Raw genomic sequence first — 21,634 nt, 5'->3', positions numbered from 1 at the left:
AAAAATCCGTTGGAAGTCCAGTGCTTAATCAATTAGCTAATTATTTCCTAGATAAAAACTTAATTACTAAAAATAAGACTACTAGTAATAAAAGAAGTATTAAAAATTATGAGAAAAGAAATAAATAAATAACTTAAAAATATATATTTTTGTTAAATTACAAAGCCAGGTAATAGCTTATAATATTTGCAAATATATGAGAAGCCACTCGATGAAAAGGTAATAATCGTATAAAATATTTCGTAAACCGACTCAAACTACAGCTTTTTACTTGCAGCAAAATAGAAAAAAGTAGGTACTCGTTGAACTAAAATAATGTTAAACATCTCAAAAATTGTAAAAAATAAACACACACAAAAAAATGTCTAAACTACTTCTTTAAAGTTGTTTATTCTAAACATGTTTATTCTATGAGAAGATGCTTTGTAGAGCTTAAAGCTTTACCGCCGTTCTTGTTAAGTTGCATTCCTTAACTTTGTAGTAGTCTTAGTTCAAAATACATTCAACTTGAAGACCAAGTCTGTGACGTACTTTCTCTTGCAAATGTATAAAACAACTACCTCGCAACGTTTTTTTTTTACTATTAGCATTATTTGTAATATTTTATTTATTGGCATATTTTATGTACCATCGCTGACAATAGAGTCTCTAATACAATAATGTATTTTCTCTCGAGTGAATTGCTGCTTTCTGAAATAAAAACTAAGAGACAGTAAAAGTAGATTTTCGTATTTTAGTGCAGAAAAGAAAAGCAACTGTTATTTTATACGCAACGACATGTAACAACACAAATCTATCATATGAAAGAAGTATTTTTTCAGAATTCCATTTTTGTTTTTCTCAGTTTCTCACGATTTTCATTAAATTTAGTATTTTGAGTTCCACTTATAAGTTCACACTCGTAATCAAGCTTACTTTGAAGATATGTCTAGAAAAATTGATTAAAACTGTCCCGGTAGGACAGTTATATAAGGGTTGATCGTCAAAATCTGCACAAAAAAGCGTCACTTCGAAAAACACCCAACTTTACAATTTCTTTCTCTTTTACTATAAAAGATAAAATTCCCAAATTTTCTTTAAAATATAGCGCAAACCCTCCTTTATAGCTGTAATTTTTTTTTTTAATGTTTTTAATAAATTTGAACACTAAAAAGCAAATTTACTGAGAAATTAGTAAATTTTTCGGGTTCTTTCGAAAGAGATTTGTTTTCAAAGACCAGTGGCTTTCCCTCTCGCTTTTTTTTTTTTTTTTTTAAATTTAAGGTGCGGCGTCAACTTCGGAGGTCATTAGCGCCCGGAGTTTTCGCCAGTGCCCTGCCGTTCTCCGCGCATTACTATCCCTTAACAACATTGTTCATCACCGGTAAAATGCTCCTAGAAACAGAAAATCTAAGGGCCAGCAGCTGGATTCAAACCCTGGGATGCGCCACGTGGGAATTTAGTACGCTAACCACTCAGCTAATCTCTTCACGGACTTTTTTATATTGAGGGCGCTTTATTGGTACAGCATTATTGTATATATCATAAAACTCTTGTTGCACAATTGTATGCAATAAATAAGCAAAACTATGCATATGATACGAACGTAAGATTCTGCCAGATATTCTCAGTTGATAATGAATAAAGTTTTTTAAGAGATTTAATTAGTTCTTTGAATCTCAGGTAAAACATCTTGGGAAGCTGAAGGTAGAATATTTTTTTTTAGCAAGGATATCTAGAAAACAGAAAAGTTTTACAAGATTTGAATTTAGTCGGAATTCAGCCATTTTTCAGACTCACAAAAGAGATGAAAGTATTTTTATTTTTATTTTTTAAGATGAGTAAAACATACTTCGTCTAAAACAGAACCATTCACTGCGATCTAAAAGTGCCTTCAATTCAAGACCTAAACAATCCATGACCGATATCAGAAAAAGAAAGTAAAGTAAAGTAATCGCCTATTTTTTCAGGCGGGCTTTACGTCCAGCTACCAATTAGGTATCGTGGACGGACGCGACTAGCAAACATACTTTACTGTAAATTTCTTTTATTAAACATTAAATAAAATCCAAGGCCTAAGACCGGGAATCGAACCCAGTGCCACAATACATATTAGCTTTGCAGGTCTCGCCTCTTAACCGCTCGGCTACTGTGGCGCCCCGATACAAGAAATCTTATTCTCCCATATCCTCACTTATCCTCACAATCCTCTCATTGACCAACTTTCATCTTTGTCACTTCCAGACAACTCCAACGGCGCTGGCCTCGCAATTTACTTTTGGCGATGCAAGTCAATGATTGATTTCATTTGATAGCCAACAGTGGATGGTAAACTCTGCCACATCTTATTCTATCAGTTACTATTTCTACTTGTTGCAGCTGCAATCACATCTGCCATTGTAAATATCAATAGTTATTAAAAATAAATAAATGGAGCAACAATTTGAAGAATTTCAGCTGTGTTCTCAGCAGAATCTTACCTTAATTGCATCGCCAAATCATTTATTGCATAGTAAAACGTGCTTTTTAAAGACTGAATAGTACAATCTAAATTCAGTCTCCTAATTTTCAATCTTGCTTATCAATGGACTTTCTAATAATTGATGCGAATTAGATGAAAATGTAAATTTATAGTCGAAAGAGAATATTGAAATTCACAGCTTCATTTTCTCATGTGAGCATAAAGTTCAATAAACATTTTTGATGGAGTATGCCCAATTATTTCCTAATTTTATTTCATTACTGTTTAATATTAGCATATTGTAAAAGGGTTAGAAGCCAGTAAACAATGTACTGCAATATTCATGAAGCTGGATGAATGAGAGAAAATGCCCTTTTGTTATTGAAATTATTCTTAATTTCAGTTATATTTCAAGGATGAGTTAAAAAGAACACAGCTATGTGGCAATTAGCTGGAGACAAAGGGCCAGGTTAGCAATTGGAAGGGTTAGCAGACTGTCTCATTACCAGCTGTAAACAACTTGCTGACGGCGGCGACTCCCGCAATTTCTCGCCTCCCTTTTTATGGCGCCCTTTTGCTACCTTTTTATCTTCTTTCTTTCTTGTTTAAATGAAAAAAAATAATAAACATTGAGAGCATTTAAAATGATGAATGCTAGGGTTAGTATAAATTTTGACGGCCAAAGGTTGTGGTTTTACCACTTTTATACCTTCAACTCTTTTCTCTTTTTATTCTGTAGGCTTCGTCCGATCCATTACCCTTAAGCTGGTGGATACGGTGAGTCTTTTAGCATGACCGATCGCGGTGAATCAAATTGATCGCATTAAATATATTTTTAAAAAAAGAATATTGTAACAAGATTTTTTGAATAAGTGTGATATCTTTTATCTTCTTTATAATTTTATTAATATTTTAATGTTCAAAACCTTTTCTAAATTTAGACAAAGCTAGAAGCATTTTATTCAATTTTTATTGCGTAAAATTCTGATGATTCGCAAAAAGTAATTGAAAGGAGGCTATCTACTATAAAGGAATTAATTTAGCAAACTACTTGTGCAATAATTATAACAAATGTTCCTATAAATTCAATTTAGGGCCCTATTCCGACAAGCTACCCTAATCCTAATCAACAGACTTGTGCCGCGCTTGTGAGAAAGTAAAATGAGAAATACAATAATTTCCTGAAAAGTAATGGTTCAAAAAGGTTAAGGTAAACTTGGAGATGGCGAATAGCTGGGAGAGGATTATTGCTCTGGCAGTGGATAGCCTTGTCATCGGCTTAGGTGGAAGTTTGGTGACAGGATGTTGTAGAAGATTGGTGTAAAAGTGGGGGCCAATATCCTCTTTTGGTAAACACCAGCAAGGTTAGGAATCATGGGCGAGAGAAAGAAGTTGGCTAGGTCCGCCAGTAATGGATGATAGTATTGCTGATTTTATCAATCGGAGCCACTTGTTCTGACTGTTTTCAAGTATAGTGAGAGACGAAAACATAAGTGAAGTGGAATTCTCCAAACCAAATTTTTGGGGGACAAGGAGCTGGTCTTGTAATTGCAGCAGCCTATGCTAATCTAGTAGGTAAATCCTCGCCACTTGACAATGCCCAGGAACATCCTCACTATTTCTTGTAGTAGTATGATCTTCTCTGATCTCTCCTCACCGTTTTTCTCACATCACATGAGAAAATAAAGCTTTGAATCTCAAAATTCTCTTTCTACTACAAATTGACATTTTTATCTAATTCGCATCAATTATTAGAAAGTCCATCAACAAGCAAGATTAAAAATTGGGAGATTAAATTTAGCTTGTACTATTCAGTCTCTAAAAGCGCGTTTTATTATTTAGAGAATGATTGTCCATGCAATTACAGGACATTCTGCAAAAAATACTTCCGCCCACTTTTGTGAGCCTGAAAAATGGCTGAATTTATATTTATATGGGTAATTAAATTAAATAAAACTAATCAGTGTTCTAGATATGATTATTAGAAATGTCGTACTGTCGGCTTGCCAAGATTGGTCACCCAGTATATCCTAGAGCAGGAATGGCGAACCTTTTTGAGAAGTGGTTCAAATTTTTGTTCATTTTTTTTAGTACTAGCTCTTGGGTCACTAATGCCCATTTGCACAAAAGTTAAGTTTACAAATTTTAAACTGAATATTTTCAAAACTAAACATCTTTAAAATTCAGTTAGCTTAACGGGTAAAACGGGACGAAACAAGTGCTATGGAAGTCTCTTTTTACAAACATAACTGAACGAAACCTTGTAAAAGTGGGTTTTATCTGAAGAAAAATCTAAATATGGTTATTTGCTTTGGGTTGTCGATTTTTTTTTAACAAACAAAATATGAGTAAAATTACACATTTTATTTGATATTTTGTAAACATTTTTGCTTTATTTCAAATACTACAAAAGCATTAGTCGTCATTTGCGTTTTAGAACTGTAATGATCAAACTAAAGGTTATAGATAGCATTTAAATTGCTTTTGTGTCAATGAGTGATTGAAAAAAATACAGATAGAATATAAATTATCCACAACAATTAGAAAATCTAAATCAACCCACGTAAACAAACAAATGGTTGCCTAGCAATTGTGGGTCAGTGAAAAAACTTGCGCGTGTCAGTGTCTGACCCACGGGTCACAGGTTCGCCATCACTGTCCTAGAATATCGTAGTACCAATAATAGTGTTCATCCATTGAACTAGTTAAATCTCTTTAAACTAGAAGGACCTGAAATAGTAAGATTTGATTTAAAGGTAAGACAATAAATGGGAAGGAATGCCCAAAGAATTTTTACAACAAGCGCCAGACGTCATGTATGGTTAAGTGCTTTAGGAAATATCGTGGAAAATCGCTGGTCAGTATCGTTTCCGGTAAAAGGAGGAATCGATGATGTTGTTTGAAGCTCTATTTATGGTAGAATGACAACTATGAAACCCAAACTGGTGGTTTTAGATGAGGATGAATGGAAATTAAAAGTGTTTGGAGAAGGTTTATAAAAGAGGTATTTAAAGATTTTACGAAGTAACGGAAGTAAATTGATATGACAGGAGGAGGAAGTATTGTTATCATTTTCATGAATACTACACATTCTCAAATATCGCTTCATCTTTTTCATTCAAACTCACTACACTGTAAGCGTTAACTCTGTAAACGTAATAAAATAAATGAAATGTAGGAAATATTCTCACCGGATTCTACGAGAACGATTCAAAAATATTCTAATACTTTATTCATAAACTGAATTCATCGTAAACTTTATTTATAAATTATACTCGTATATAAATAAATTCCCACGTTAAATTTATTCAAAATTTACTCAAAAGCTCTCATTAATAACATGTTAAATTTTCTTTTAATAAGAGTAGATGTCTGAAAATGAGCTCTCCCCGCTCACTCTCGGAAAGGCGCTTTCGGCTCCCCGCTGCAACTTCAACACCTAAAGAGCAAAACAGTTATTATATTGTAGGATCTGTTAGTGACAGGTAAAACTCGAATAGTAAAACGAAATTCAGGAGTTTCAAGTTGCCAACGCTATGGTTTTTCTCTTCTGTTTACATTCTCTGTGTGATGGATTTTCTCTTTTCTCCTTGTGCTCGTACTTCTCACTCCACTTAACTAATACAAGCACACAACACTCATATTATCCATCGTATCCTTCACTATAGTATACTACACCTAGTTTCACAACAGTTCTAGAAAGTGGAAAGAGGCGTCTCAAACCCTCTAGCCAATCCCCCTTGCTTGTTTCCATCTTCTCACTTACCACCCTTGCATGCTGTTACTCCCTTCTTGTTACTATAAGGGAGCCCCAGTTTTGATATGTAAATTAGGTGGCAGAATCCTGACAAGACCACTCAGTCTTTAGAGGGCTATTGTCTAGTAGATTGTGCTTCTCTTGTAAGCACAGCCTACCTCCTTCGCTTCCTCGTCATCTCTCACTCCTTCTGTATATAAATATATTCATAAATATATACGCTACTATTTACAAAAAACAATTTTGCTTCTCTCTAATAATTTTATATAAACTAATAATACGTATTCATTTATTTAATTTACAGGAAACAAGAAAGAGAATCACAAGTGATGCTGACAATCATATTGTCTCGCTTAAACACAGCCTCTTCTAAAAGAGAAACTGTAAAACCAATATTCTCCAGTTGCCATTCAACAATAGTGAATTAGAAGAAAAACCTTTGAGTGCTTTATATCCCTCTTTTTATTTATTAAGACGTTTCGGACCAACCAAGACCCATTCTAAGTATCTCTTGTAAGTATTGAGGATTCAATTAGCTAGGAATCGGTTCAGAACAAAAAGTCAAAATCAGTCCGTCTTTTGCCAACGTTTCGGCAAATTTATTGCCTTCTTCAGAGCCTGGATATTACAAATACAATAATTTAGAATATTGAACCACAGGACTACAAATATAATACTCTTGTAAGGCTTTTTTATTTTAGTATTATTTTTATTACAATGTACTTATGTGTAGTCATGTCCTTTTTAGATTACTACCAAATTCCAAAATTTACAATTGGAGTTTTTTGTGATATACACCAGAAGCCGTTCAAATTATTTACATTACAGAATTTTCGTTTGAAAAATTACCATATTTGTTGAGTTTTTTTTTTTGAGGCTATAAAAAGTAAACTAATAAAGTAGTGCCTATTTTTTCAGGCAGACTTTACGACCAACTACCACAAATTAGGTATCGTGGACGGAGGCGATTAGCAAACAAACTTTACTACAAAAGTTCACGTAATTAACCGTATTAAATAAAATCCAAGGTTTAGACTAGGAGACGAACCCACTAAACCAACAATACATCTTAGCATTGCAGGTCTAGCCTATAACCGCCTAACATACTTTACTGTAAATTTCTTTTATTAACCATTAAATAAAATCCAAGGCCCAGAGACTGGGAATCGAACCTACTAAACCAGCAATACATCTTAGCATTGCGGGTTTAGCATACTCGTATAACCGTTCGACAACAGTGGCGCCAATAAGAAGGGAGCACATGGAATCCACAGATCACATTTTGTGTAAATCAGGTTTATTTGTCTTACTCGCTGGTTTTAAAATTAAGTTTTAAATAAGCACAAAGCTGCAGATGTATTTTTTACACTCATGTGACATAAATAACCAAATTAGCCCCACAAATTTGGCAGAAATTATAGTGAATGAGATAATAAAATTTTTATTATATAATTAAAAAAAAAAAAATTGGTCCTACCTTAATTACTATTATCATCGTTATTACACTTATAGGCATATTTTTACTGAAATCCACAATTTATACATTGTATATTAATGAGTAGACCGTAATCAAAGTATTATGTAATAATTACTGTGATCAAATTATATCTTAATAAGCTTGGAATTTTCGAATAATAATAATACAGTTATCCGCTAGCTCACTTAACACGTTTTAATCAATGATTTATAATTATGAAAAAATAGATAATAAGAATTGAAACCCTTCGAGGTATTTCTCTCTTAAATGTTGCCGATAAACTGCATTGCAATATCCTTGGACAAAGATTGAGAAAAGTGCATGAAGACAATTAGGAAGAGGCTCAGTGAGGAAGAAGAGAAGAATTCGGATGACGGGCGTTAAACATTAAGAATCGTTTGGGAGCATAATGCGCGCAGTTAGCTAGGAGATGGATCGAAGATTCATGGCCACATTTCCAACGTAGCGTATCCTCAACTACCCTCAAAGGGAATGCTTATTACCAGGGCTGTAATTTTCCTCAACTTTTCTTTCATACCACCAAGGGGATAGGTTTAACGGGTTTGGCCAGGTCGTCCAGATAAATCTAGGATTGCTTCATTCCCGTTTGCTGCTCTCCAAAAAAAAGAGAGTATGCTTTCCAGTTAGCCACTCACTTGTTCAGTGGTCTTGCGGTAACACAGAACTTCTTACTTAACCTGTATAATGTTAGCACTGGCCTCCTTCTCTCATCTTGAGTACTAATCTTTCACTACAATGACCAGTGGAGAGTTATAAATAAGTTTATCGCGTAATATATACTGCTGAGTAGTATAATGGTGTAATGTGTTTGCAACAGAAGTTTTGATGACGAAAACAGTAGACCCTAGATTAGATTATCTGGGTGGGACCAATGCCCCACGGCACCGTAGCCAAAAGGGGCTTATTGTGCCTTCCCCCTTTGGACTTAGTAGACGAAACCTCCCCAACTAAAGAGATTGAGGACTTTCCCTACTAGTTCTTTTTGCACTACTATCCCCTTCAGGCTCAAAGATCCGAAGGTTTCATAGCGCAATCACTCGAACAGCCAGTGAGAGGCCGTTTCCTCCTCATTCTAACACAATCTACACAACGGTTTCGAGCTAATAAGTCCCTCCTTGTACAGATGACTATACCCTATATTGTACTGTGTAAATGTATTGGGGTGTAACCTTATATGTTGCTCATGTTCATGTTGTTAGGCTGGGATACCCACAGGGACGCCAAGTTCCGAAAACAGTAAATAAATGCAAATTTTTAGCCAGAAAGAAGTTTGCAAGTGAAGTGGCTGTATTTTCCTTCATTTCGGAATTGATGGATTTTTCAGCGCTCCAACTTTCTTGAACATGTAGAAGTCAGCCATTTCGCTTATTGGTAAAAAAAAAAATATTCCATATCTCCCACCAAGATGGATTCCCATACTTTGAGTTATTGGAAAAGAAGACCTAGAAATGGTGGCCCAAAGTGAAACGCAGCCAGTTCAACTTGTTAAATAAACTGTTCGCTAACAGAATTTCTTTATATAAAAAGGACAACACCAAGCATTCATCGGCTATTATGCCGTAATTAGAGAATAGTGGTTTAAGCAATTTTGCCATCATCATGTCTTTGCGGAAGTTAACTATTCACAAAGAGCAGTTTCTTCCGTTCTGATATTGTCCCTTAAATCCATAGAACAGGATTTCTATCTCCATTCATATCTTATAAACTTATTTTGAATTAATTTACTTTAACAAACAAATCAACAGAATTTCTTGTTCTTTTTTTATAATTCAATATAATTTATTTAACTAAAATTCTAGATGAACAAATTAAGCTAATATTTCTAATTTTTGTTGCAGGTAAGACTTGTCTAAGCAGCTGAATAATTGGTGAGCAAATTATTTTTAAAGAAACAACAGTTTTCTCTATTTAATTAAAGATGATCTGAAAATTAGCATCTAAACTTAAAACTAACATTTAAGAGACGATTACAAATAACTAAAAACGTACTTATTTCAAAAAGAAGAAGATTTATTGGCGATGCAATTCTCTAAAAATGGGCTACAGAATGGTCAATCATTTTAGTAATCTAAATAGAAATTTGACCAATTTAATTAATTTAAGACTGACAGTATTTTTGTTATCTGCTGCTGAATATAAAAGGTGTACAGAAATAGTTACAATTTTAATTACAGTAAAAAAAAAAACTGCATTGACTAATCATAGGAGACTGAAGTTCAGTCTTTGAATGATTAGTTTGCCGATATGCAGAACTGAAAATAAAAATTTGTAAATCTATTTATTCTCACATAACGTTATAAATTTTGATTATTTATTCTATTAAGTTCGTAAAACTTTTAAATACCTCTATTATTCAGCCATTTAGCGAAAGTTTCTTTGTATTTACGTCGAAGAATTGCATGTTACACTTCAGTTTTGCGGTTCTTATTCGTCCTTATAATGAACTGTATTTCAACAGAGACATTATAAAAAACGAGAAATGGTGAAATATTGATTGAAATGTTAACAGTTCCGAATTCCCAGTTTTTGAATTTTAAATATTATTAAATAATATACTCGGATCTGTTTAGGTTTTCAATAGAGGGGTATAAACTACAGAAATAAAGTGTATATAGATATGGTAACAGATTTAACTGAACTTTAGAAAACTGGAGAATAAATGTGTTAATACAGGTTGCATTCCCCGCTGAATAAAAGTCAGTTTTACCTATGCCAGTGCCCCCAATGTATGCAAATACTAGGGAATTATCTATGTAGAAGAGGTTTGACTGCAAACCGAGTGAGTTAGTTTTTGGCATGGAGCGTTACAGGCTCTCCTAGGAGAGCTGCAAACAAAGTGGTCCAGCTGGGCTTCACAGTCCCCAAGGAGCCGTTCCGTTTTAATTCAGCCCCCCTCTATTGCATTTTAAGCTTAGTGTTCATCAAAATTACCATCCTCCGTTAGCGCTTTTGTTCTCTTATCACATGTGAGGGAATATAATATATGGTACACCGTGTCTCCCCCTTTTTTTTACAAAAAGGACGAGCTTTGATTTAATGTAATATTTGGTATAAATCAAAAAGGCTGGACCACTTTCATCCTATTATCTCAGCCAACGGTATATTTCATTTTATCTGTTTCAATAAATATTAAGTAATCTTCTTGTTATATCAGTTTATTAAAAGCCTTGCTGATGATATTACGTTGATTTCCTGTAACTCTCGTTTCTACCAGCGGAATAAATTGAAATTAGAACGCTAAATAGAATCTATAATTGAAGAATTGTAAAGGTAAAATTAATTATTTTCTTCAAACGATGGGAAGCATTAGTAGTTTGATTGCCAAGATATTAGGATTGTAAAAAGAAAATACAAATATATTTTCTGGAACCCGCGCACACGACTTAAACGAACTGAAGTTAACAGGCGTTATCAACTACTGGACCAACGTTCAAATCTTTCATTTAATAACAAACGACTGATTTACAATTCCATACTAAAACCTGCCTGGACGTAAGGTATTGAACGGTGGGGTTCAACGAAACGCTCCAATCTTCAAAGAATTCAATCGCTTCAGTTTAAAATGCTCCGCACTATCCGTTAATGGCTCCATTTTACGTTTCAAATCTAACTATCCACACAGACTTGGAAATTCCGTTTGTAGGTCCAGGTTGCACGAACTCGCTATAAAAGTTTTCATCAGAACTTCATCACTCTCATTCCAATCCTCTTGTCCGCCATTGATCATCTCACTTCACCTTCCAGATCATCCTCCCAGACGATTAAAACGCCAGTGGCCTCGCGATTATCTCTCTTCTGAAGAGAGTAGCTAATCCTGGAGATGACTTAGGGAGTGTTATCACTGGGTAACTTCTCTCCTCAATTAGTGAGTTTGTAGTCGTGTCAGTTATTGCATTGTTACTTATGGCGTATCTAGCGCTGGTGTAACAACAAATAAATTTAAAATATACATATATATATATATATATATATATATATTTTAATTTGAATCTGATTCTCAGACTCTCTTTTGAATCTACGAGATCTACAAGCTACTACATTAGCAACTATGTAGCAAAGTTGTGTGAAGTATAATTGTGGCCCTCCTTTAATAGGAGAGAACTTAATGTTCTTTTAGGGTTTTTAAGCAACGCTTGTTGTAGGTTCATTATAAAACAGTTACGTAGTGTTAGATAAACCAGGGTTTTTTTGTTTAAAAGCAGAAATGATTATTAACAAAAATTGCACGAAGTGCGTAATGTTGAAAACATCTACGAGGGTCGTTTGAAAAGTCCGTGCAAAAATAAAAACTCGTTTCTGCAATCACCTCCTCGTTTGAATAAAATCTTTTTCCCGCCAGCCATTTCTTCATATTGGGGAACAAATAGTAGTCCGAGGGAGCCAAGTCTGGAGAATGGGGGGGGATGTGAAACGAGTTGGAACCCTATTTCCATTAATTTTGCGATCACAACTGCTGAGGTGTGAGCTGGTGCGTTGTCGTGATGGAAAAGGACTTTTTTGTGGGCCAATCGTGGGCGTTTTTCTTGCAGCTCGGTTTTCAAACGGTCCAATAACGATGAATAATATGCACCTGTAATAGTTTTACCCTTTTCCAGATAGTCGATGAGGATTATTCCTTGCGAATCCCAAAAGACAGTCGCCATAATCTTTCCGGCCGAAGGAACGGTCTTCGCCTTTTTTTGGCGCAGATTCCCTCTTGGTAACCCATTGTTTAGATTGTTCTTTGGTCTCAGGAGTGTAGTGATGTATCCATGTTTCATGCACAGTGACGAAACGACGCTTAAAGTCCTGCGGATTCTTCTGGAACAGCTGCAAACCGTCCTTACACGATTTCGTTTTTGGTCAAGCGTGAGCAATCGCGGCACCCATCTTGCGGATAGCTTTGTCATGTCCAAATGTTGATGCAAAATATTATGTACCCGTTCATTCGAGATGCCCACAGCACTAGCAATCTCACGCACCTTCACTCTTCTGTCATCCATCACCATATCATGGATTTTATCAATGATTTCTGGAGTAGTAACCTCAACAGGGCGTCCAGAACGTTTAGCGTCACTTGTGCCCATATGGCCACTCCGAAAATTTTGAAACCACTTATAAACTGTTCTAATCGAAGGTGCAGAGTCACCATAATGTTTATCAAGCTTCTCTTTAGTCTCCTGAGGCGTTTTTCCTTTCATAAAGTAGTGTTTAATCAACACACGAAATTCTTTTTCGTCCATTTTTTGAAAATCACTCGACTTCCTCGATTCAAACGAATGCCAAACACAAAGAAATAGACCGATCTGGCTGAAACTTGGTGTGTTCTTCCAAGAGATGCTACTAACTAAACATAACCTCGACACGCGCCAGTGGTGCTATCTCTCTGACTTTGCACGGACTTTTCAAACGACCCTCGTATTTTAACAATTTTTTTCTTATCAAAAACACAGACTCATCGAGGAGGCCAGGACTCTGTGACATCTTTGTAGATACTTAGTACTTTGCAAGTAGGTTCTTAAAGGTTGATCGTTAAAAACTGCCTTAAAAACCGTAACGTTGAAAAACACCCAACTTTGACAATCTTTTTCTCTTTTTCTATAAAAGATAAAATTCCCAAATTTCCTTTAAATTACAGGGCAAATCCTCCTTTATAACTGTAATTTTTTGCAACAACTCAGATTTAAGATTAATAGATTTCGAGAAAAAAGTTTCCAAAAAATGGATTGATAGATAATTTTGTTAATTTTTAATAATTCTAACATTGCTGATCTCAGAACGAACATTTCCGGTGGAAAGATATTTCGAAATTTTGCTTGATCGCAATACTTCCCTTACCAGGTAAGTGAATGAGAAAGAAAGAAAATACACTGCTCCACAAAAAAAGTGGCGCACTTTAAAAATGCGTTATTTTTTTTTCTCTGTAACTTTTTTGTTCTACATTTTATTTTAGTTAGCAAATATAAGAAGTATAAAGTTACGGGAAGGCTAAAATAAAATAAAAAATGATCTAAAAGAAATAAAAACCTTTAATTTAACAAAAAAGTACTTCTCGGCAAAAAATGAGTTTGAAAAAAAATGTATTTCTTCCGATTAAAAAAAGAGGAAAAGAATTTTAGTGACGTGTATTGCTCGCATTACTGCATCCAATCTCCTCGGCATACTCCTTATTAAATCTCTCACGAAATCTTGTGTTAATTCCTGCCATATCTCCACTAGAGCACCTCGCAACTCTTCTAAGCTCCTGGGAGGATTATTTCTCCATCTTAATCGCCTACCCAGCTCATCCCAAAGATGTTCAATTGGATTTAAATCCGGGCTGCGTGCTGGCCACCTCAAAACACGAATGCTAGTATCCTGTAGATATTGAACAACACAGGCGGCAGTGTGTGGTCGGGCATTATCTTGCATAAAAATAAAATTTTCCCCAATAAATGGTGCATAGGATATCACATATTGCTGCAAAATTTTCCTCACATACAAATCTGCATTCAAAATTGCCGTGTTGAACACGTGGAGCTCAGTCTAAGCCCCAAAAGAAATCCCAGCCCACACCATCACTGAACCACCTCCGAATGGTAGTCTACCAGAAATATTGCACGGAGCGTAGCGCTCCCCAGGCCTTCGGTAAACTCATCGCCTCCCATCAGGTGCGTAGAGAGCAAAACGGGACTCGTCTGAAAAGAGAACGTTTCTCCAATCGTTCTCAGACCAGTTGTGGTGTTCCCTAGCGAACTCTAGACGGGCTCTCCGATGGTCTACGGTGAGCAATGGTCCTGTGGCTTGCTTCCTAGGGCGTAAATAATTCATTTCAGCGAGCCTTCTTCGTACGGTTTCGGCACTGAATGAAACTCCACGAACAGTAAGCAGTGTTTGAGCTGTTTCAGAAGGAGTTGATGTACGATTTCTCAGAGTGTGAATTCTAATAAATCGGTCATCAAGTGCTTCTGTGGCTCTTGGTCGACCCGAACCTCGTCTGCGAGTGCAGAGGCCTGTCTCCCGGTAACGATGGATGGCTCTACGGACGGTGGTCTCAGGCAACCCTAACGTTCGTGCTGCGTACCGCTGACTCCGTCCATCCTCAACTAATGCAATAATACGGGCCACTTGTTCTGCAGTAATCACCATTTTCTGAGAATTTGCAATGCTTTCAGCTTGAAAAAAGTCGAAACGCAACTGTAGAGGTCAATAAATTTATTTACTGTTGAGGTAAAGTTCATGTTGTTGTTTACACAAAAAGACCGAAGGGGATTAAACGAGGAATTGCTTCTCTATTTACAAGAAACTTGGGGCCTTGATTCGATTAATTGTTCCCTGACAGTTTATGAAAATAATTAAAACTAATAATCTTTCTCCAAAATGTGATAAAACAAAAAATAAACGCTTTTTCAAAGTGCGCCACTTTTTTTGTGGAGCAGTTTATATATATATATATAAAATGATTTTAAGAATACAAAACAATTTAAATATTTTCAGTTTGGAGGGTTGATTCTCCAGTTACGCTGCTGGAAGATTTAATAAAATGGAGCTTACAAGCTATATATTCCACTAATTCGATTATAGTGAAGTGAAAGGAAATAAAAAATCCCACTTTGTTATTCTAAGAATGTGACTGTATGCTACTAGAGGGCTTAGTTTTATTAGATCAGTAGGGCTTTCATATCCCTCTGGGTACATCCTTGGAATGAAATGAATTTAATCCTATATACTGGCCCTTTTTGTATTATATATGTATTCTAGTTGTCTCTAGTTAATTGGCTAAGGGTTCCAGATTTGTATTCTTATTTTTTATTTAACTTTATGATTGGCGGTAAAATGAAAAAAATTAATTAATAAAATAAAATGGAGAATTATTGAGTTGATTTGGAGTAATGGAAATTTATTATTAAAACTGTCCGACAGAACATTGATCGTCAAAAACTGCACGAAAAAGGGTAACGTTGAAACACACCTAACTTTGACAATTTTTTTTCTCTTATTGTATAAAAGATAAAATTCCCAAATTTTCTTTAAATTATAGGGCAAACCCTCCTTTATGACTGTAATTTTTTTGCAACAACCCAGATCTAATAGGTTTTGAGAAATACGTTGCTGAAAATGGGCAAAAACGGCATTTTCAGAAAATGTTCTTGTTCTTTGTTACCCTTTTTTGTAAACAACGTAGCGCCTAAACATGCGAACCGATTTTCATGAATCTGGTGTCTTTCGATTCAGAATTTCATGTAGATGTTTCTTTTTGTGGATCTCGATGCTGTACATCGAATGGGGGAGGAGTTAGCCCCTTGTATGTGAGGCCCCCTCAAAAATTATTATTATTACTGTAAATCTTAGCCCTATTTTGATAGAATTTGACAGGTTAATGGGGGTTAAAGCTTTCCTACGTGACATTAAAATGCCATCATGCTGTTACATCTACTAAGGGGACGAACTGCAATCGTTTAAATTATCGACGCATGAATGATTTTCATGAATGAATAGCCATTCAATTTGAAATTTTATGTAGGTATGGATTTTCGGGTCTCGATGGTATATAATATACTTTAGGAAGGGTGTTGGCCCCCTTGTAAAAAGGGGCTCTTATTTTAAAATATTGTTAAATACTCGTAATAACTCGTAAATCTTCGCCATATTTTGATAAAATTTGGCAGGAAGAAGAAGTGCCAAAGTATTGCAATCGTGCCGGACTCGCAGTTTGATCTCTCTTTGCCATTTTAGAGAGAAGTACTGTAAACGCAATTTAACTTTTACTTCATTTCCTACGAGGAAGTTCTGTATTCGCAGTCCAATTTCAAATACGAAATTGTTATTTGCCTATAAATAAATACCTTCCACTTTTATTCGAAACGTTTAACAAACAAATTTTTTAAATCATACTGGTATTGTTGCCCGAAGATTCGGAAAGTTCCCCTACATCAAAACTTTAAAAAACAGCTAAATGTTGATCTAATTAAATATTTATGTTTAAATAGAGGACTGTTTTTGAAGGACACTAACCGATATGTTTGAAGCAAATGAAGCTGATGTCTTCCTATCATTTCATGATGAAAGCATGAAGTAGTGATATGTCTTGATGGACATTATCTGAGATTAGGTCTATAATGAGCTAGCCACTTCCACCTTACATTTGACAGGTTTCGGGCTATTGATCTCTTGATAATCTGCAAGGATTAGATGTACTAATTAGTAACGTAGACTAGATTAGGTAATTCCATTGTTAACATTATTTGGAGAGATAACAAAGGATTGGATTTTCAAGTTTTATTTTTAAATTCTAGCTATATGGGTCTTTAGTTTGTTTTCTAATTTCTTGGCATCAGGATTTAGCAGAGAAAAGAGGCGTCTGCAGAATCCATTGACACGTTTTGCAGTGACGGCAGTTCTTGAAGATATGGAAGGTCTTCTCGCGAGAATATAGGGATAAAACAATGTAAAAGGAGTTTAAGGCAGAAAAGTTTCTTGTCCACTGTTGCAGTGGTCAAATACTTTAAATGTTGTAAAACCACAAGAAGAAAAACATTTGATAACCCATGGTTACATAGAAATTTACATTATTTAAAATGTGTGTAAGTTCATTAGATAAAAGGTAGAATCTTAGTGAACTGGGAGAGCCACTTATGAAGAGGATGAATTCTTTGCTCTGTTTGGGTTTGCTCTTTGGTGTGGGAAGGTGCAGGCTGGTGGGTAGAGAGCGAGCATGAGTATAGTGTAGTGGGTACTCGCCCTGTTACTTCGTTTTCCTGCAAACAATATCCCAGAACGGCGACCTGGCCTGACTCATATCTGCTCTGACCTAGTAACTCGTTTATCATTCGAAAGCCCAGAATAGAAACATGAAATCTAAAACGAGGTTATGTCTATTTCGCTTTCTAATACAGTCTTATCCACATATTTATGTTCACTTAATTTTCCTTTTTTTTTCTTTTAAACATACGAACTTTTCATTTCTCATATCAGTTATGCTGCCTAAGGGGTTCTCATTCTTGTTGTCTATGTCTATGCTCCAGTCTACCTCATCTCTAATGTTACGCGATTCAGTTTGAACATCTCAACAAATACTAATATATGTTGGGAAAGAAACTAGCCGTTGTTAGACTGGGAGACATGAGCAACTCTCTTGAAGTTTTAGTAAATGTGAATAACCGCCAGGCGGGATGACTATTATTTGTTAGGGGTTTAACTGGAGTACAGCGCATCCTGTCTTGTTGACTTCTTCCGTTGCCATGTCACTTGCAACCTGCACATATACATCCTTTTTCAAACATATCTGCCGAGTCCAGCTGCATCCATTTCCATTCTTCCTAAAAGTTTTCTCGAACTCTTTTGGATAATTTCCACGGTAAGATAAAATAACAATACTCTGTATTTAGGCAGTTGAGTTACTGGAACCCACCAAACTAGACTGAAAAGACAAGAACTCAATAGACGATACGGACAACTAAGAAGACTGCTAGGGCGGAGATCAGCCATGAACGTACAGAACAAACTGACTCTATACAAGACACTACTAAGACCCATCTGGAGCTATGGAGCTGAGATGTGGAACTCTGTGAAACCATCCAGCATCCAAAGAATCCAATCCTTTCAATCTAAAGTCCTTCGGGCATATCATCAACGCTCCTTATTATGTCTCCAATTTAACCCGCCATACAGACCTCAATATCTCTTTTGTCAATGAACTAATCCATTCTCGCCTAACCATATTAGCCTAACCATACATCCTAATCCAACAGCACAAGCCTTATCCATAACAACCCATCCTAACAATCCTCCACGACGCCTGAAACGACGTTGGCTTCATCATTCCTAACTTTCCATACAACCTCTAGAGAGTTCCAGCATTGGCTGGCCCCTCTCAATATGCCTTCCCGATTGTGGCGCTAGATCCTCCAGAATTCAGCAAACAATCTGTGCCTAACTCAATTTAGAACTCATTTATATATTGTAGCTATGTACAGGTTATAAATAAATAATTAAAAATTAAATTATTGTTTTAGTTGTAAATATCACGTTGCATTTTACACACAAATTGCCTTTTTTTTTTTGTTTTAAAACAAATTAAGATGTAACTAACAATTTTCGATAAATTCCATTTTAAAAGTGTTAGTTGCCAGGTATTTAGTAATTTCGTTGATTTTATCAGTCGTTGTTCGCTTGTTTTTGTATCTATTTCCGGTTTTGGACCTTTCATCCATTATCAGATATCCGTTAATCAAATATATGTGTGTAAAATTTCTATTTTAGTTATATAGAACCTGAACTAGGCTTTGGATTTTAATTGTAGGTTAATAAAAAGAATTCATTGTAAAGTATGTTTGCTATTCATCAACCTGGATGAACATTAAATCCTTCGACCTACATATATGCTGAGAATCCTCTCATTTCTCTGAAAAGGAGAAGACTGAAAAAAAAGTGCCTTTTCAAAGCTTTGCTGCTTTCACTGACAATACGATTAAACTATATATGGAATTGCAGCAATTTGGCCCAACCTCTATCTAAGCTTCCCTAGATGACCCATAAACTATGACCCCGAAAAAAACTGGTACCAGAAAAGTAACAGATCAGTTTTCAAACGAGAATCGGTGAAAATTATTTATTTATTAAAAATGTATACTGTTCTTAGGAAAGTGCGCAGATATTTTATGGCGGAGACATGTTGACGGCCAACAGTACTTGCTCTACAAATTTTATCTAGTAAATTATTCAGTGTCCTTCTCTGTTAGCATACTCGGGCGAGAATTTTGCTTTTTCTTACTTTTTCATCAGTGTGAATATTTTTTCATGTTTTTTGATGCTTGTAACATTTTACACCAAAATAATGTTTTACTTTTGCCCATATTTTATTCACCGCTGGATAGAAACATCTTTCATCATTCATGATTTTCTATTTCGCGTTTTGCAAACTTTAAGGTCATTTCTATACTTTTATTTTATTTTAGCACTATTTACAGGGTGACCAGAGTTATATGCTCCACCCACTTTTTTTTTAACGGCGAGAAATTTCGAAAAAATAAAAAACACGTATTTAATCATTTTTAGTCTAGTTTATTTTCAGTGATTGACCCATTTTTTTAAACCCCTGTATCTCGAGATACAGCATCCAACTTTTGTTTTTCAAATGGAACGTTATATTTTTTGTTGCATATTTTTGTAGTATTTGAGCTCCTAAAAACAACAAAAAAAGTTTTTTGGAAATCGGTTAGGTTTTTCAAAAGTTATGGTAATTTAAAATATGAAAAACAAATTTCAGTTTACTGTCAAAATTACGTTATTTTTTTTAAAGAATCTATTCAAACTGGGCACAACCAACGGATAGGCAAGCCAAAACTCTGGACTCCCACGCTTTGCTTGTAGCAGCACTTATGGTGGCGAAGTCAAGATTTTGGCAGGCTAAAGTTATTCGACGTTCAGGTTGTATTTTCTACAAACGTTTGGTATGAAAGTTTTAGGAAATCAACTAATCGGCCCATACTTATACAGAGAGAACTTAACTGGTGCAAGGTACCCAACTTTTTTTTAAGAGACATTTTGCCAGTTCTGCTTGAAGATGTTCATCTACAACGTCGGCTAGATATGTATTTTCAACAAGATGGTTGCCCGGCACATAATGCGAGAGTGGTTCGAGGTTACCTGGACAGAAATTTCCATGAAAAGTGCTTAGGGGCTCATTGTCCCATCCAATGGCCACCTCGATCTCCGGATTTAACCCAAATGGACTATTTTTTGTGGGGATACCTAAAAAAAATAAAGTGTAAAGTATCCTTAATCCCGTGGCTTCAGTCGATGATCTGAAACGTCGAATAACTCTAGCCTGCCTAGATCTAGACTTCGCCACTATAAGTGCTGCTACAAGCAAAGCGTGGTAGTCCAGAGTTTTGGCTTGCCTATCCGTTGATTGTGCCCAGTTTGAACAGATTCTTTAAAAAAAATAACGTAATTTTGACAGTAAACTGAAATTTGTTTTTCATATTTTAAATTACCATAACTTTTGAAAAACCTAACCGATTTCCAAAAAACTTTTTTTGTTGTTTTTAGGAGCTCAAATACTACAAAAATATGCAACAAAAAATATAACGTTCCATTTGAAAAACAAAAGTTGGATGCTGTATCTCGAGATACAGGGGTTTAAAAAAATGGGTCAATCCCTGAAAATAAACTAGACTAAAAATGATTAAATACGTGTTTTTTATTTTTTCGAAATTTCCCGCCGTTAAAAAAAAAGTGGGTGGAGCCTGTAACCATGGTCACCCTGTATATGAGTACTGCTGTCAATAATTTTCCCTTTTTAATTTTATCATTTTTCACAATCTACAAAATAATTAATAAATAAAATGTAATCAGTGAAAATGATACAAGAAGTCTTCATGACTGGATCAGCTGAAGGAGAAAAGCTGCCAATCGGCAGTTTCTTACATTACTGGAGATGATTACAAGGCCAACAGCGTTTCAATCTGTATAGAAGATGATCCGGAATCGTTGTGGAGATTTTGTATAAGAGGATTTGAGACAGAAAGAAAGGCACGTGATCACAATGGACTATTCATATCTAAATAAAATCGTAAATCAAGGATGCAGTTAATTTAAGGTTAATACTGTGTGATTACCTGCTAATGCGGTTTCAATTAAACAAAATTTTCTGTTAAATTCCCTGTGACCTTAACAGCTTCACTGAAAATCCAAATGACTTTTCAGAATTTCCTATTTTTGCTGGATAAAATTAGATTCATAAAAGCAAACTAATCTCCATGGAGATAAACATATTTCCACTTTAAGCGCTTTTGTTTATAATACGCATTGTGTATTGCAGGATATTATAGGATATTCTGTTTTGAAAATCTCATAGCCTGATGAAAGTCCCTGGTTAATACTTTCTATGGAAACACTAATCCTATATTAACGGTACTCTCGTTCAAATCCACTCTGATTAACTCCTAGGACAGTATTATGGGGATGACCGAGAGGT

General features: G+C 35.3%; 1 long non-coding RNA gene across 2 annotated transcripts; it reads right to left on the bottom strand.

The window, feature by feature from the left end:
* Positions 1-5,720: 5,720 nt before the first annotated feature.
* LOC141456784 (uncharacterized) lies at positions 5,721-21,408 on the bottom strand. Of its 2 annotated transcripts, XR_012459992.1 has the most exons (4): positions 21,276-21,408; positions 16,669-16,832; positions 10,040-10,139; positions 5,721-5,879 (listed from the first exon to the last, which is right to left on the bottom strand). It is a non-coding gene; the product is annotated as an uncharacterized lncRNA (long non-coding RNA). The 2 variants fall into 2 exon arrangements; XR_012459993.1 differs by lacking the exon at positions 10,040-10,139.
* Between the last annotated feature and the right edge of the window lie 226 nt (positions 21,409-21,634).

This window comes from Rhodnius prolixus, unplaced genomic scaffold (assembly GCF_049639745.1).
Source record: "Rhodnius prolixus isolate KJV_2025 unplaced genomic scaffold, Rpr scaffold_10, whole genome shotgun sequence".
NCBI classification, from domain to species: domain Eukaryota; kingdom Metazoa; phylum Arthropoda; class Insecta; order Hemiptera; family Reduviidae; genus Rhodnius; species Rhodnius prolixus.
Note: the sequence above shows the minus strand (reverse complement) of the source record. Positions and strands in the feature narration are given on the sequence as shown.